This window comes from Gossypium arboreum, chromosome 11 (assembly GCF_025698485.1).
Source record: "Gossypium arboreum isolate Shixiya-1 chromosome 11, ASM2569848v2, whole genome shotgun sequence".
In the NCBI taxonomy this organism is placed as follows: Eukaryota; Viridiplantae; Streptophyta; class Magnoliopsida; order Malvales; family Malvaceae; genus Gossypium; species Gossypium arboreum.
The window spans coordinates 110,553,241-110,567,008 of record NC_069080.1 but is presented as its reverse complement, the minus strand read 5'-3'; the positions used below and the strand labels follow the sequence as shown (position 1 = coordinate 110,567,008).

Genomic DNA, 13,768 nt, shown 5'->3' with positions numbered 1-13,768 from the left:
AACTTTAAGTGCTTGCCCCAGGTAGTATGATGATGACCTTTAGTGCCTACCTTTATAAGTTCTTATTTATTATATTTTTTTTATATATGTGACACTGACTTGTTTTTCTTATTTTGCTATCATTGCATGTCATTTATCATTAAAAGGTGTCGATTCAAGGTTCGATTTCTGAGTTAGAAAGTTTTGTAACGGGGAACGGATATCTTAATAAAGTGGAGGACAACTCTTTCGTTTGTGCTTGGTCAGAGAAAACCCAGATAGAAAAAGGAAATAGTGTCATCGAAGGATACACATCAGAATTATGGGACTACACTCTCATTAGTGTGATGCAAAATAACCTCCAAGAGTTAAAGGAAATGTGGGATTAATGGAGTAACGAAGCCAAGCAGTTGTTCTACAATAGTTATGGGGAATTGCAGTATTTGCTTGACATGAAGATAGATGAACAATTCAAGGTGAGCGTGGGGAGTACTGATGGACACTTCTACCATTACAGATGAAGATAGTCACCTCGTGGATGGTAAGGGTTTAAGACCTACAAAATTGAATTGGATGGAAAGAATTTTGCTTATGATGGTAGAAAGGCTCACTTACTATAGGACCATTACCAAACAACAAGCTGGAATTTACTATGGTACTTTAGGATGTTGTACTTATCAGAAATAATGGAAATGCAAGCCCTGATGATCGGGACAACCCAAATGAGCATGAAAGAAAGAGATTAAAGAAGATCGTATCGTTTAAAGACCTTTAAAGTGGAGATTAGCTATGCTGGGAAGATACCCATGCAAGCAATTCGAAATGTTCTGTGGAGGCAGAAATTTAAAGACTCTCAAGAAGCACTGAGGATGTTTGATATCATTTTAAGGCAGTATGCTGCGAAGCTGGAATGCCTACTTGTTCGCTAATCTTTCTTTCGAGGTAATCAGAGCAACTTCACAGACATTGGAGGAGGTGTCTTTGGCTGTAGAGCTTACTTCATAGGTGAAGCTGTAATTCAAATTCAAGAGATAGCTGATCATTTACAGATACTGGTAGAAAGGGCAAGCACGTTGAGCACCAATATGAGCTACAGTTCAGATAGAGGTCGAGAGTTAGCTTTGTTATTAGATAGGGTTAAGACTCTGGGCCTACGAGCGAAAGCGTATTTGTAATCCATTTTATGAAAAGATTTTTGTTCCTTAAATAACCTTTTCTAAAATGAAACTGAATCGAGATCGATACCTTTTTGCATTCATGCATTTGCATTACATTACATCAAAGAAAAGAAGGTGTTGATTTGAAATTCGATTCCTAAATAGAATAGTTTGTCATAAGGAAACAAATTTCTTGATAAAGTAGATTATAGTACGGTCGTCTGAATATAGTCCAAGTAAACACGACGAGAGAAAGCTAGTAGTCCATGGAGGTATACATGATGTAATTGCCAAAGATTCAAGCCAACAAAGGTTATCCAAGAGCATGACGAGAGAAAGCCAGAAGTCCACGAAGGAATACATGACTTGATTTAATTGCCAACGAAGATTATCCAAGAGCCGGCACTTTTTGATGAGTATCATGAAGATAAACGAGCAAGAGATCGAGGCTCAGATTAAGCAGCAAGGAGCTAGCAAAGGTATCTTTTGGAGAATTTACAGGATTCGAACATGAAGAAAAGATCAGCGTTTACTTGGACTATGAAGGGCAAGATCGCATATGTAATCTATTTTCATGTAAAGAAATCTATTTTTTAGAAAAGTTATTCTAATGGAATTGAATTCAAGATCAACATCTCCTTTTTCTTTTGCATTCATACATTTGCATTGCATCACATCAAATGCATTTAAATCTATAATAAGACCCTAATTAGTTAAAGTTATTAAAAAGAGAAAGAAAAAGAGGGAGAGAGAAGAGGGCCACGACTGAATGAAAAAAAAGCTGAATAGGAATTAACTACGTTCCCTTACATATCCTCGACTTTTGTGTTAGGAGGGATAGCTTACCCAGAGAAGGGGGTGTTTGGAAATGAAAATCATCCCATCAATGTCATACATGAGGAAGGGACTGAACAAAGAAACCTTGAAGGCATTCGCCCTTACGAACTGGGAATTTCTTTAAACAATTGGACTGCAGAAGAACTTCTTGTAATCTTTAGGAATTTTACGGAGTAATATTCAGAATACTCTTGTTGCTCTAAATCCTAGGAGTAATAAGATTCCTTTTGAGAAGTGGGCTCATGTTCAGACATTTTTATTTTCAATAAAACATACTTTTATTATTCATCCGAGTAAATATTCTTTCATTCTGATTCTTTTGACCTTTGACATTCTTTTTAAATTTTCATTTCATGTAAATAGTCATTTTTGAATTCATTTATTCCTTGTAGATTCTTTTGTGTGCCTATCATAGATCCCTAGATATCAATGACACGAGCAACGATACTACAGATTCAGAGTTCCTTTTGAGTGCGATATGTGTTTAGAGGAATCTCAGTACTTTGAAGGTGACAGAAATTGTGACTTGTTTCTGAATTTGTTGAAAATTGTTTTTACCCCATGAAGTGGTGGTAGGAAATATAGGCTTAGAGGAAGGAAAGATTACGAAATTGGAATTAGCTGAGGAGACAAAACAAGACCTTGTTGAGACTATTATGGAAATTCAAAAATGTGGTCCAAAGACGCATGCAGGATGATTTGCAATTTCCAGGATAAACATGAGGTTTTGGGACACTGTTGGTCCACCATGAAAAGGGATCGCATCAGTTGTACAATGAATGCCAAATTTAAGGGAGTCAAGACTTATGGGGCATGTATGTTATGGGCCCGAGGTCGTCAAAAGTTTCAAGCTAACAATGACTCATTTTTGTGGACGTCAACTGCTCCATTAGGAGGGGAGATAGCTTCATATGCCAATATTACAAAGTCAAAAGTCATCCATCTCAAAAAAAAAAAAGGAAAAAAAAAAGAAAAAGAGATTATATATAACTGCACAATGCTAAAAGTTTGCAGTCTTTTCAAAAATAATGCGCCATACCACATTACAACAAAGGTTGCCAAAAGAAAAGAAAAAAAAAACAAATTACAGAAGATGACCGAGACTGGTAAAAATTGGCATAAGAAACTACCGCCTACTCTTTATGTTTACGCTGGGGCAAACACCTTCAATTCCAGTTGTTTCAAAGGTTTCAACCATCATCCTTGGAATGGGTGCATTGTTTGGCTTTCCTGAGCAGTCTGATGTGCCGTCAATAGCTGCGATGGTTAGCTCCAGGTAGTGGCTATTGATTTCCAGCTATGGAGCATCAGGCCGTCACAGTCTCTAAAGCTTAAAATGATAGATTCTTTCTTCAAAACCAGTTTCTGACAAAGTGGATGACGGTATCATGAAGGAAGCTCTCTTTGACTTCTATACAAGTTCAGGGAAGAGGAAACCTGATCAAATCATTAATTTCAGGGATGGGGTTAGCGAGTCTCAATTCAATCAAGTTTTGATTAAGTTATTGAGGCTTGCAAGTTCCTTGACGAGAAGTGGAACCCTAAAGATTGTGGTTATTGTTGTACAAAAAACCATCATACCAAGTTTTTTCAGTAGGGATCTCCTAACAATGTGATACATGGTACTGTCATTGACAACAAAGTATGTCATCCAAAGAACAATGATTTTTACCTTGGTACCCATGCTAGAATGATTGGAATCACGAGACAAACCCACTATTATGTTCTCTTAGACCATGCTGAGTTTTCGGCTAATGATCTACTAGAGTTTGTTCATTCTCTATCCTATATGTATCAAAAGTGTGACAACCCGAATTAGGGCCTAATCGGAATAGTGGTTTCGTGACCACAAATCCGAGATAGAAATAATTGTTTTATAATTATTTTGGGGTTTATGATATGATTGCATGATTGTGTGAAAATTTCGTGATGAAATTCTATGCCTAAAGTGCTTAAATTGAAAGTAGGGACTAAATCGAATAAGTTGCAAAATTTGCATCCCGGAAGTTTTTAGTATGAAATTGTTTTGGAATATTAATTAGGAGGTCTTAAATAGCAATTTGACCAATTTTAAGTTCATGGACAAAATTAGGACATGGAAGGAATTTTTGAAAGTTTAGTAAGGAGGGGCATTTTGGTCATTTGGATATTAAATGAAATAAAATGGGAAAAATAACACAAAATTGATCATCATCCTCCTTAGTTGCTGCGAATTCTCCTCTCTCCATAGCTAGGGTTTCTTCAATTTTCAAGCTCCATAATCAAGAAAGACGCGAATTGATCTCGAGCAGGGAAGGAAAAAGTTTTGGACTAAATTGCAAAATTTCCACATTTTGCACCAAGGTAAGTTTGTATGTAAATATTACAATAATTTCATGTACATTCTTATATTTCAGCCTATTATATAAATATACTAGCTGATGTTAAAATATAAATCATTGTTGGAAGAATGGAAATAAATATAGAGAGAGATCCGGTTGAACATTGGAGAGATCGAATGAAATAGAGGAGCGTAGCTAGGTCACATGTATGATGCTGAGTGCACATCATGTGTACAAGAAAGCTACGAGACACCCTGTAGTAGCTAGGTCACATGTGTGATACGAGATGTATCCCATGTAGGCAAGAGAGCTACGTGAAAGATAAATGTAGCTAGGTCGCATGCGTGATTCCAAGTGAAGGACACCATGTAGACAAGAGAGCTACGTGAAAGATAAATGTAGCTAGGTCGCATGCGTGATTCCAAGTGAAGGACACCATGTAGACAAGAGAGCTACGAGACAAATCGGTTAGGTCGCATGAGTGGTACTAAGTGTTCACCATGTGTACAAGAGAGCCGAACTAAACGAAGTATGATGGTGGGGGTCATATGAAACCATTAAATATCGAGGATTGATCCGAATTATTCAACGGGATGGTTTTGTGGTGATATTGTGGTTTGGACCTACACTTTTGGTGAATGAAATGTGGTGAAAATGATTTGTGGTACATACATATATAAGATAAAATGAGGTTAGCATAAAGAATGTGTGAAAGAGTGAAATTAGCATTAAAACTGTTTTTAGATGGTAGCAGTGACGTGATTTTGAAAAATCACAAAAAATAGGAGGAATATAATTAGAAGTTGAATGAGAAGTGAAATTAAAGTTTAATGAGTCTACTTTCATGTAAAAGAAACAGAGCAAGCAAAGGAATTCTATATTTTGAGATATTTACAATTGTATGTGACTTGCTCAGGATGAATACGTGATCCCCTGTTCCAACTTTGAAAAATCATTAAAAATTGTACAAAGCAAATTAAGAAATATAATTTACATGCCTAAATTCCTTATTGAGACTAGTTTTAAATGAAATAGACTTCAGGGTTTTTGAATTGTGTAGTGAGAGAAATTCAATTCGTAGTGAACAGAGGTCAGATCAGTCGAGCTGTGTAACAGGGAAACTTTAACTAATAAACTGTACTAATCGGCTGAACCAAAATTATAGAAAAAATTAGCAAAAAGCTTTATGAGTCTAGATTCTGGGAAATTTTACGGATTTGAATTTCGAGTTTTGTAACTCGAGTTATGATTTATTTAGTGAATATGACGCAACAGAGACAAAGCTTAATCAAAGTGGAATGAATAGTGAAGTTAAAGTAGATATACTTGAATTGTTGTGTAAACATGTTAGATTCTTTAATTAGTATTTACATACTTACTTACTAAGCTATAAGCTTACTTTGTTTCTCTCTTTTGTCTTATAGTGTCCTCCGGCTTGCTCAGGAGTTAAGGATCGTGAAGATCTACCCGCACTATCATACTTTAGGGTATTTGAACTAAACGTTTTGAATTATGGCATGTATAGTAGGCTTAATTATTTTGTTACGTGTCATATTTGTCTAGGTTTAAAATATTAGTTACAGTACTCGACCAGCTACTTTGTACAAGCCATTAAAGTTGGCTAATATTGTTCAAGACATATGTTATACGATGCACTATCAAATTGGATGACATATTTATATCTCGGTTATGTTTAATGGTATGTGTTATGTTCTGGTAATACCTTGTATCCTGTTCTGGCGACGGTAACGGGTAAGGGGTGTTACATTTAGTGGTATCAGAGCTATGGTTTAGTCGGTTCTCGGACTAATAAAGTGTGTGTAAAAGTCTAGCTATACATGCCATAAAAATATTGTGATAGTGTGGTGACTCCTGATTATTCTAAACTGTGTTTTGTTTTAATATAGTAATGGATCCTGAAGGAACTGTGGCTGATGATGCTGCTAGTAATGCGCCGGCTCCCGCACAAGGGACCGCGCCTGTGGAAAGTAGACCTGAGACATTGAGACAAGGAGATGAGGCTCGGGATGCCTTTCTCCAAATGATGAACAATTGGTATATTGAATTTATTCGAGCAAATCCAAATGCTCAACCTCCTCCACCCCCTCCTATACCTCAGACGATTCCTTTAGCTGCTCAAGGTATAGATTTGGTAAGAATGAACAAGCCTCCGGTTGACAAGATTCAAAACAAGGGTCAAGAGTTTAGAGCAAAGGTCGATGATGATCCCGAGAAAGCGGAATTCGGCTTGAAATTCTACCCGTGTATTTGATGAGCTCTCATGTACACCGAGGAATGCTTAAAGTGTGTTGTATCACTTTTGAGAGATTGACTTACTAATGGTGGAAGACTTTGGTTGCATGGTGCCAAAAGAAAAGTTACTTGGGATTTCTTCGGGAAGAATTTAGAAAGAAATACATAAGTCACGATTTATTGGTCAAAAACGGAAGGAGTTCCTTGAATTGAAGCAGGGAAAATGTTTGTAGCAGAGTATGAACGCGAATTTGTAAGACTCAACAAGTATGCCCGAGAATGTGTGTCCACCGAGGCTATTATGTGTAGAAGATTTGAAGATGGGCTGAATGAGGATATTAAAGTGCTTGTAGGAATTTTGGAGTTGAAAGAATTTGTAGTATTGGTTGATCGAGCTCTTAAAGTGAAGAATTGAACAAAGAAAGAAGAAAAGTGCTATTGAGGCTCGAGATGTCGAAAAAGACAGATAAGCAAACCATTTCAATCTCAACCAAAGAGGTCCAAAGAGACAAACCCTCGAATGACAGTTTCAATTGGGGATTCACAGAGATCGTGGTAGAGCATATTCGGGTCTAAAGCTCAAGCTACTTGTGGCAAGTGTGGGTAATGTGCGACCTAGAAAGCCCGAGTGTCGACAATGTGGCGAGCAACATTATGGTGAGTGTTGGGGACCGAGCGAGCTTGTTTCAGTGCGATTCTCATGAGCATTTTATTAGAGATTGTCCGGAGAAAGTTAAAGAAGAAAGATTTGAGTGCTAGATGAATACCACCGCTAGTAGAGGTAGACCACCGAGAAATACCGGAGGTGGGACTAGTAGTAAGACTGTGATGAAAGATTTAACGGAAGATCGAAGCTCGAGCACTGCTAGAGCTTATGCTATACGTGTTCGAGAAGATGCATCATCTCCGATGTCTTTCTTGGTACATTTTCTCTATGATACTATTGTTATTGCATTGATTGATCCCGGTCCACTTATTCCTATATTTGCATGAATTTAGTATCCAATAAAAAGTTGCTGTTGAATTTATCGAGTTTACGATTAAAGTGTCGAACCCTTAGGCCAATATGTGCTAGTTGACAAGGTTTGCAAGAATTGCCCATTAATGATTCAAGGTCACTGCTTTTCCTACCAACTTGATGTGTTACCATTTGGTGAGTTTGACGTTATCTTGGGAATGGACCTGGTTAACATTGTATGATGCTAAGGTAGATTGTAAACAAAAGACACTAGAGTTGAAATGTGAAAATGGAGAAATTCGTGGGTTGAAACAGATGAATCAAATAAATTGCCTATGGTGATTTCGCACATGTCCGCACGTAAATACATGAGAAAAGGGTGTGAAGCTTATCCGCTTATGTAATGAATATTGAGTTGCCTCAACCGAAATTTGAATCGATCGATAGTCGTGAGTTTCAGATGTATTTCGGAGGAATTGCACGGGTTGCCTCGAAGAGAGATAGATTTTTCCATTGATTTGTTGCTTGCATCGCACCGATCTCGATTGCTCCATATAGAATGGCTCCGACTGAATTAAAAGAATTGAAGGCTCAGTTGCAGGAGTTAACAGACAAGGGATTTGTGAGACCGAGTTTCTCTCCCTGGGGTGCTCCTGTATTATTCGTAAAGAAGAAGGATGGTTCAATGAGACTTTGCATTGATTACCGTCAGCTTAATAAGGTGACTATAAAGAACAAGTACCCATTGCCGAGGATTGATGATTTATTCGATCAGTTAAAGGGGGCCACAGTGTTTTCAAAGATTGATTTGAGGTCTGGTTACTACCAGCTGAGAGTTAAGGAGTCAGATGTGCCGAAAACCGCCTTTAGGACAAGGTATGGACATTATGAGTTTCTTGTGATGCCTTTTGGCTTAACAAATGCTCCAGCTATATTTATGGACTTAATGAATCGGATCTTCCGGCCATATTTGGATAAGTTTGTAGTAGTGTTTATAGATGACATTTTAATTTATTCTCGAGATGAGTCTGAACATGCCGAACACTTGAGAACTATATTGCAGATCTTGAGAGAAAAGAAACTGTTTGCCAAGTTTAGTAAAAGTGAGTTCTGGCTTCGTGAAGTCGGATTTTTGGGGCATATAGTCTCAGGTGATGGTATTCGGGTGGATCCAAGCAAGATTTCGTGATCGTTGATTGAAACCGCCAAGAATGTATCCGAGGTTAGAAGCTTTTAGGCTTAGCCGTATTATAGACGTTTTGTTGAAGGATTTTCGATGATTGCCTCTCCTATGACTAAGTTGTTGCAAAAGAATGTTAAGTTTGAATGGATGATAAATGTCAACAAAGTTTTGAAAAGTTGAAAGCACGATTGATGAAGCACCAATTTTAGTACTGACCGAGTCGGAAAGGAGTTCGTAATTTATAGTGATGCATCGTTGATGTGCCTTGGATGTGTGTTGATGCAAGAGGGTAAAGTGGTAGCTTATGCTTTGAGACAGTTAAAACCGCATGAGAAGAACTATCCTACACATGATTTGGAACCGATCATTGTTGTTTTGCCTTGAAAATTTGGCGACATTATTTGTACGGTGAAAAATGCCAAATTTTACCGATCACAAAAGTTTGAAGTACTTGATGAATCAAAAGGATTTGAATCTGCAATGAAGATGGCTTGAATTATTAAAGGATTATGATCTAGTGATTGATTATCATCCGGAAAAGCAAATGTAGTTGCTGACACCTTGAGCAGAAAATTTCTTTTTACTTTGAGAGCCATGAACACGGGGTTAACATTGTCTGATGATGGGTCAATCTTAGCAGAGATGAGAGCTAAACCATTATTTCTCCAGTTGATTTGTGATGCTCAAAAGAATGATAGTGAGTTGCGGATCAAGAGAAATCAATGCAAATCGATTCGACTCAGATTTTCGAGTTGGACCGGATGACTGTTTGATGTTTGAGACAGGATATGTGTCGAAAACGATAAATTGATTCGAAAATATTACATGAGGCGTACAATGGCTGTTTATCAGTTCATCTGGTAGCACAAAATGTATAATGATTTAAAGAAGTATTGGTGGCGGTATGAAAAGGACATTTCGAATTTGTAACCAAGTGTTTGATCATCAACAAGTAAAAGTTTGAACATCAAGTGCCTTGTGGATTACTTCAACCAGTAATGGTGCCCGAGTGGAAATGGGACAAGATTACCATGGATTTTGTAACCGGTTTGCCTTTAACTCCTAAAAAGAAGGATCTTTGTTTGGGTAGTGGTTGATAGATTAACAAAGTCACCCACTTTATACCAAGACGCACCGATTACTCACTTGATAAATTAGCGAATTATATATTGCTGAAATTGTGAAGTTGCACGGAGTACCTATGTCTATAATATCGATAGAGATCCAAGATTTACCTCGAGATTTTGGAAAAAGTTACAAGAAGCTTTGGGTACAAAATTGAACTTTAGTACCGCATTTCATCCACAAACAGATGGTCAAACGGAAAGAGTAATCCGGTACTCAAGATATGCTTAGATCTTGTGTTTTAGAATTTGGAGGTAGTTGGGAGAAATATCTATCTTTGATTGAGTTTGCCTACAATAACAGCTTATCAATCAAGTATACAAATGGCACCGTCACGAAGCCTTGTATGGTCGTAAGTGTCGGACTCCTTTATATTGGACCGAGCTTAGTGAGAAATAGATTCATGGAGTTGATTTAGTTAAAGAAACCGAAGAGAAAATAAAAGTAATTCGGGATTGCTTGAAAGTCGCTTGGATCGACAAAAGTCATATGCAAATTTAAAAAGAAAAGAGATTGAATTTCAAGTGGGTGATAAAGTGTTCTTGAAGGTGTCACCATGGAAAAAGATTCGAGATTTAGTCGAAAAGGCAAGTTGAGTCTGCGTTTTATTGGGCGTCTGAGATTCTTGAGAGAATTGGACCGATGGCATATCGGTTGGCCTTACCGCAGAAGTTAGAAAGAATTCATAACGTGTTTCATGTATCAATGTTGCGACGTTATCGTTCTGATCCTTCACATGTGATTTCCCCAACAGAAATTGAGATTCGATCGGATATGACCTATGAGGAGGAACCAATAAAGATTTTGGCTCGAGAAGTTAAATAGTTAAGAAATAAAAGTATAGCCTTAGTGAAAGTATTGTGGCACAGACATGGGATAGAAGAGGCTACGTGGGAACCTGAGGAAGCTATGAGGAAATAGTACCCAAACCTCTTTACCGGTAAGATTTTCGGTGACGAAAATCTCAAAAGGGGGGGAGAATTGTGACAACCCGAATTAGGGCCTAATCGGAATAGTGGTTTCGTGACCACAAATTCGAGATAGAAATAATTGTTTTATAATTATTTTGCGGTTTATGATATGATTGCATGATTGTGTGAAAATTTCGTGATGAAATTCTATGCCTAAAGTGCTTAAATTGAAAGTAGGGACTAAATCGAATAAGTTGCAAAATTTGCATCCGGAAGTTTTAGTATGAAATTGTTTTGGAATATTAATTAGGAGGTCTTAAATAGCAATTTGACCAATTTTAAGTTCATGGACAAAATTAGGACATGGAAGGAATTTTTGAAAGTTTAGTAAGGAGGGCATTTTGGTCATTTGGATATTAAATGAAATAAAATGGGAAAAATAACACAAAATTGATCATCATCCTCCTTAGTTGCTGCCGAATTCTCCTCTCTCCATAGCTAGGGTTTCTTCAATTTTCAAGCTCATTAATCAAGAAAGACGCGAATTGATCTCGAGCGGGGAAGGAAAAAGTTTTGGACTAAATTGCAAAATTTCCACATTTTGCACCAAGGTAAGTTTGCATGTAAATATTACAATAATTTCATGTACATTCTTATATTTCAGCCTATTATATAAATATACTAGCTGATGTTAAAATATAAATCATTGTTGGAAGAATGGAAATAAATATAGAGAGAGATCCGGTTGAACATTCTGAGAGATCGAATGAAATAGAGGAGCGTAGCTAGGTCACATGTATGATCTTGTTGCACATCATGTGTACAAGAAAGCTACGAGACACCCAGTAGTAGCTAGGTCACATGTGTGATACGAGATGTATCCCATGTAGGCAAGAGAGCTACGTGAAAGATAAATGTAGCTAGGTCGCATGCGTGATTCCAAGTGAAGGACACCATGTAGACAAGAGAGCTACGTGAAAGATAAATGTAGCTAGGTCGCATGCGTGATTCCAAGTGAAGGACACCATGTAGACAAGAGAGCTACGAGACAAATCGGTTAGGTCGCATGAGTGGTACTAAGTGTTCACCATGTGTACAAGAGAGCCGAACTAAACGAAGTATGATGGTGGGGCTGTGTGCTGAAACCATTAAATATCGAGGATTGATCCGAATTATTCAACGGGATGGTTTTGTGGTGATATTGTGGTTTGGACCTACACTTTTGGTGAATGAAATGTGGTGAAAATGATTTGTGGTACATACATATATAAGATAAAATGAGGTTAGCATAAAGAATGTGTGAAAGAGTGAAATTAGCATTAAAATTGTTTTTAGATGGTAAAGTGGCGTGATTTTGAAAAATCACAAAAATAGGAGGAATATAATTAGAAGTTGAATGAGAAGTGAAATTAAAGTTTAATGAGTCTACTTTCATGTAAAAGAAACAGAGCAAGCAAAGGAATTCTATATTTTGAGATATTTACAATTGTATGTGACTTGCTCAGATGAATACGTGATCCCTGTTCCAACTTTGAAAAATCATTAAAAATTGTACAAAGCAAATTAAGAAATATAGTTTACATGCATAAATTCCTTATTGAGACTAGTTTTAAATGAAATAGACTTGAGGTTGTTTGAATTGTGTAATGAGAGAAATTCAATTCAGTAGTGAACAGAGGTCGATCGGTCGAAATGTGTAATAGGGAAACTTTAACTAATAAACTGTACTAATCAATTTGAACCAAAAATTATAGAAAAAAATTAGCAAAAATTATAAAAATTTTACGGATTTGAATTTCGAGTTTTGTAACTCGAGTTATGATTTATTTAGTGAATATGACGCAACAGAGATAGCTTAATCAAAGTGGAATGAATAGTGAAGTTAAAGGAGATATACTTGAATTGTTGTGTAAACATGTTAGATTCTTTAATTAGTATTTACATACTTACTTACTAAGCTATAAGCTTACTTTGTTTCTCTCTTTTGTCTTATAGTGTCCTCCAACTTGCTCGGGAGTTAAGGATCGTGAAGATCTACCCGCACTATCATACTTTAGGGTATTTGAACTAAACGTTTTGAATTATGGCATGTATAGTAGGCTTAATTATTTTGTTACGTGTCATATTTGTCTAGGTTTAAAATATTAGTTCAAGATTTTCGACCACTACTTTGTACAAGCCATTAAAGTTGGCTAATATTGTTCAAGACATATGTTATACGATGCACTATCAAATTGGATGACATATTTATATCTCGGTTATGTTTAATGGTATGTGTTATGTTCGGTAATACCTTGTATCTGTTCCGCGATGACATAAGCGGGTAAGGGTGTTACAAAAATAGCACCATGACTATATTTTTGTGGCTCCTATTTGCTACGCTCATTTGGCAGCTTCACAGTTGGGGGCAATTTATGAAGATTAGGGATGCTTCAGAAACATCATCGAGTCATGGTGGGATGTATGCTCTGGGAGTAATCTCTGTACCTCAGGTTTTTAGGTTGAAGGATAAAGTCAGCAACTTCATTCTTGTCTGCTAAGAATCATTGAACCAACTTTTTGTAGGGTTTGACAAACAACAGCCAGGACTGCTGCTGGGGCAATCCTTTTCTCATGGGTTTATGAATCAAGATTTTTCCTCCAAGCTTTGATGGAGTCAAGAATTGAATACCTCTAGTAAACTTAACTTGAAAGTATTCATCCTAAGCAAATGTACCAAGAATGGATGACACAGACTTATGACAAAAAAGGTTCATCCAAAAGAATTTCATAAAGGAAACCTTGTGCTGAAAGAGATCCTTCCCATACAAAAGGATGCCGAATTGGGAATAGTCATATGTTGCGAAGAGGGATTTCTCTAGAGGTGCACTGATTTTGTCAAGAAATGGATAGGAAGAATTTATCTGATCCAGTGAATTCAGACTCGGTCAAGGAGTACTTTGTCTGAAGGAGAAGAGAAGCCAAGGTGAAAACCCGCAAAGGGCACTTTGGGACTTCTATTTCAAAAAAAAAGGCAAAAAAATAAAAGAAAAAGAGAAAAAAAA

General features: G+C 36.9%; 1 pseudogene; it reads left to right on the top strand.

Moving 5' to 3' along the window:
* The first annotated feature begins 3,115 nt into the window (after nucleotides 1-3,115).
* LOC128283937 (protein argonaute 4-like) lies at nucleotides 3,116-13,264 on the top strand (annotated as a pseudogene).
* Nucleotides 13,265-13,768: the final 504 nt, after the last annotated feature.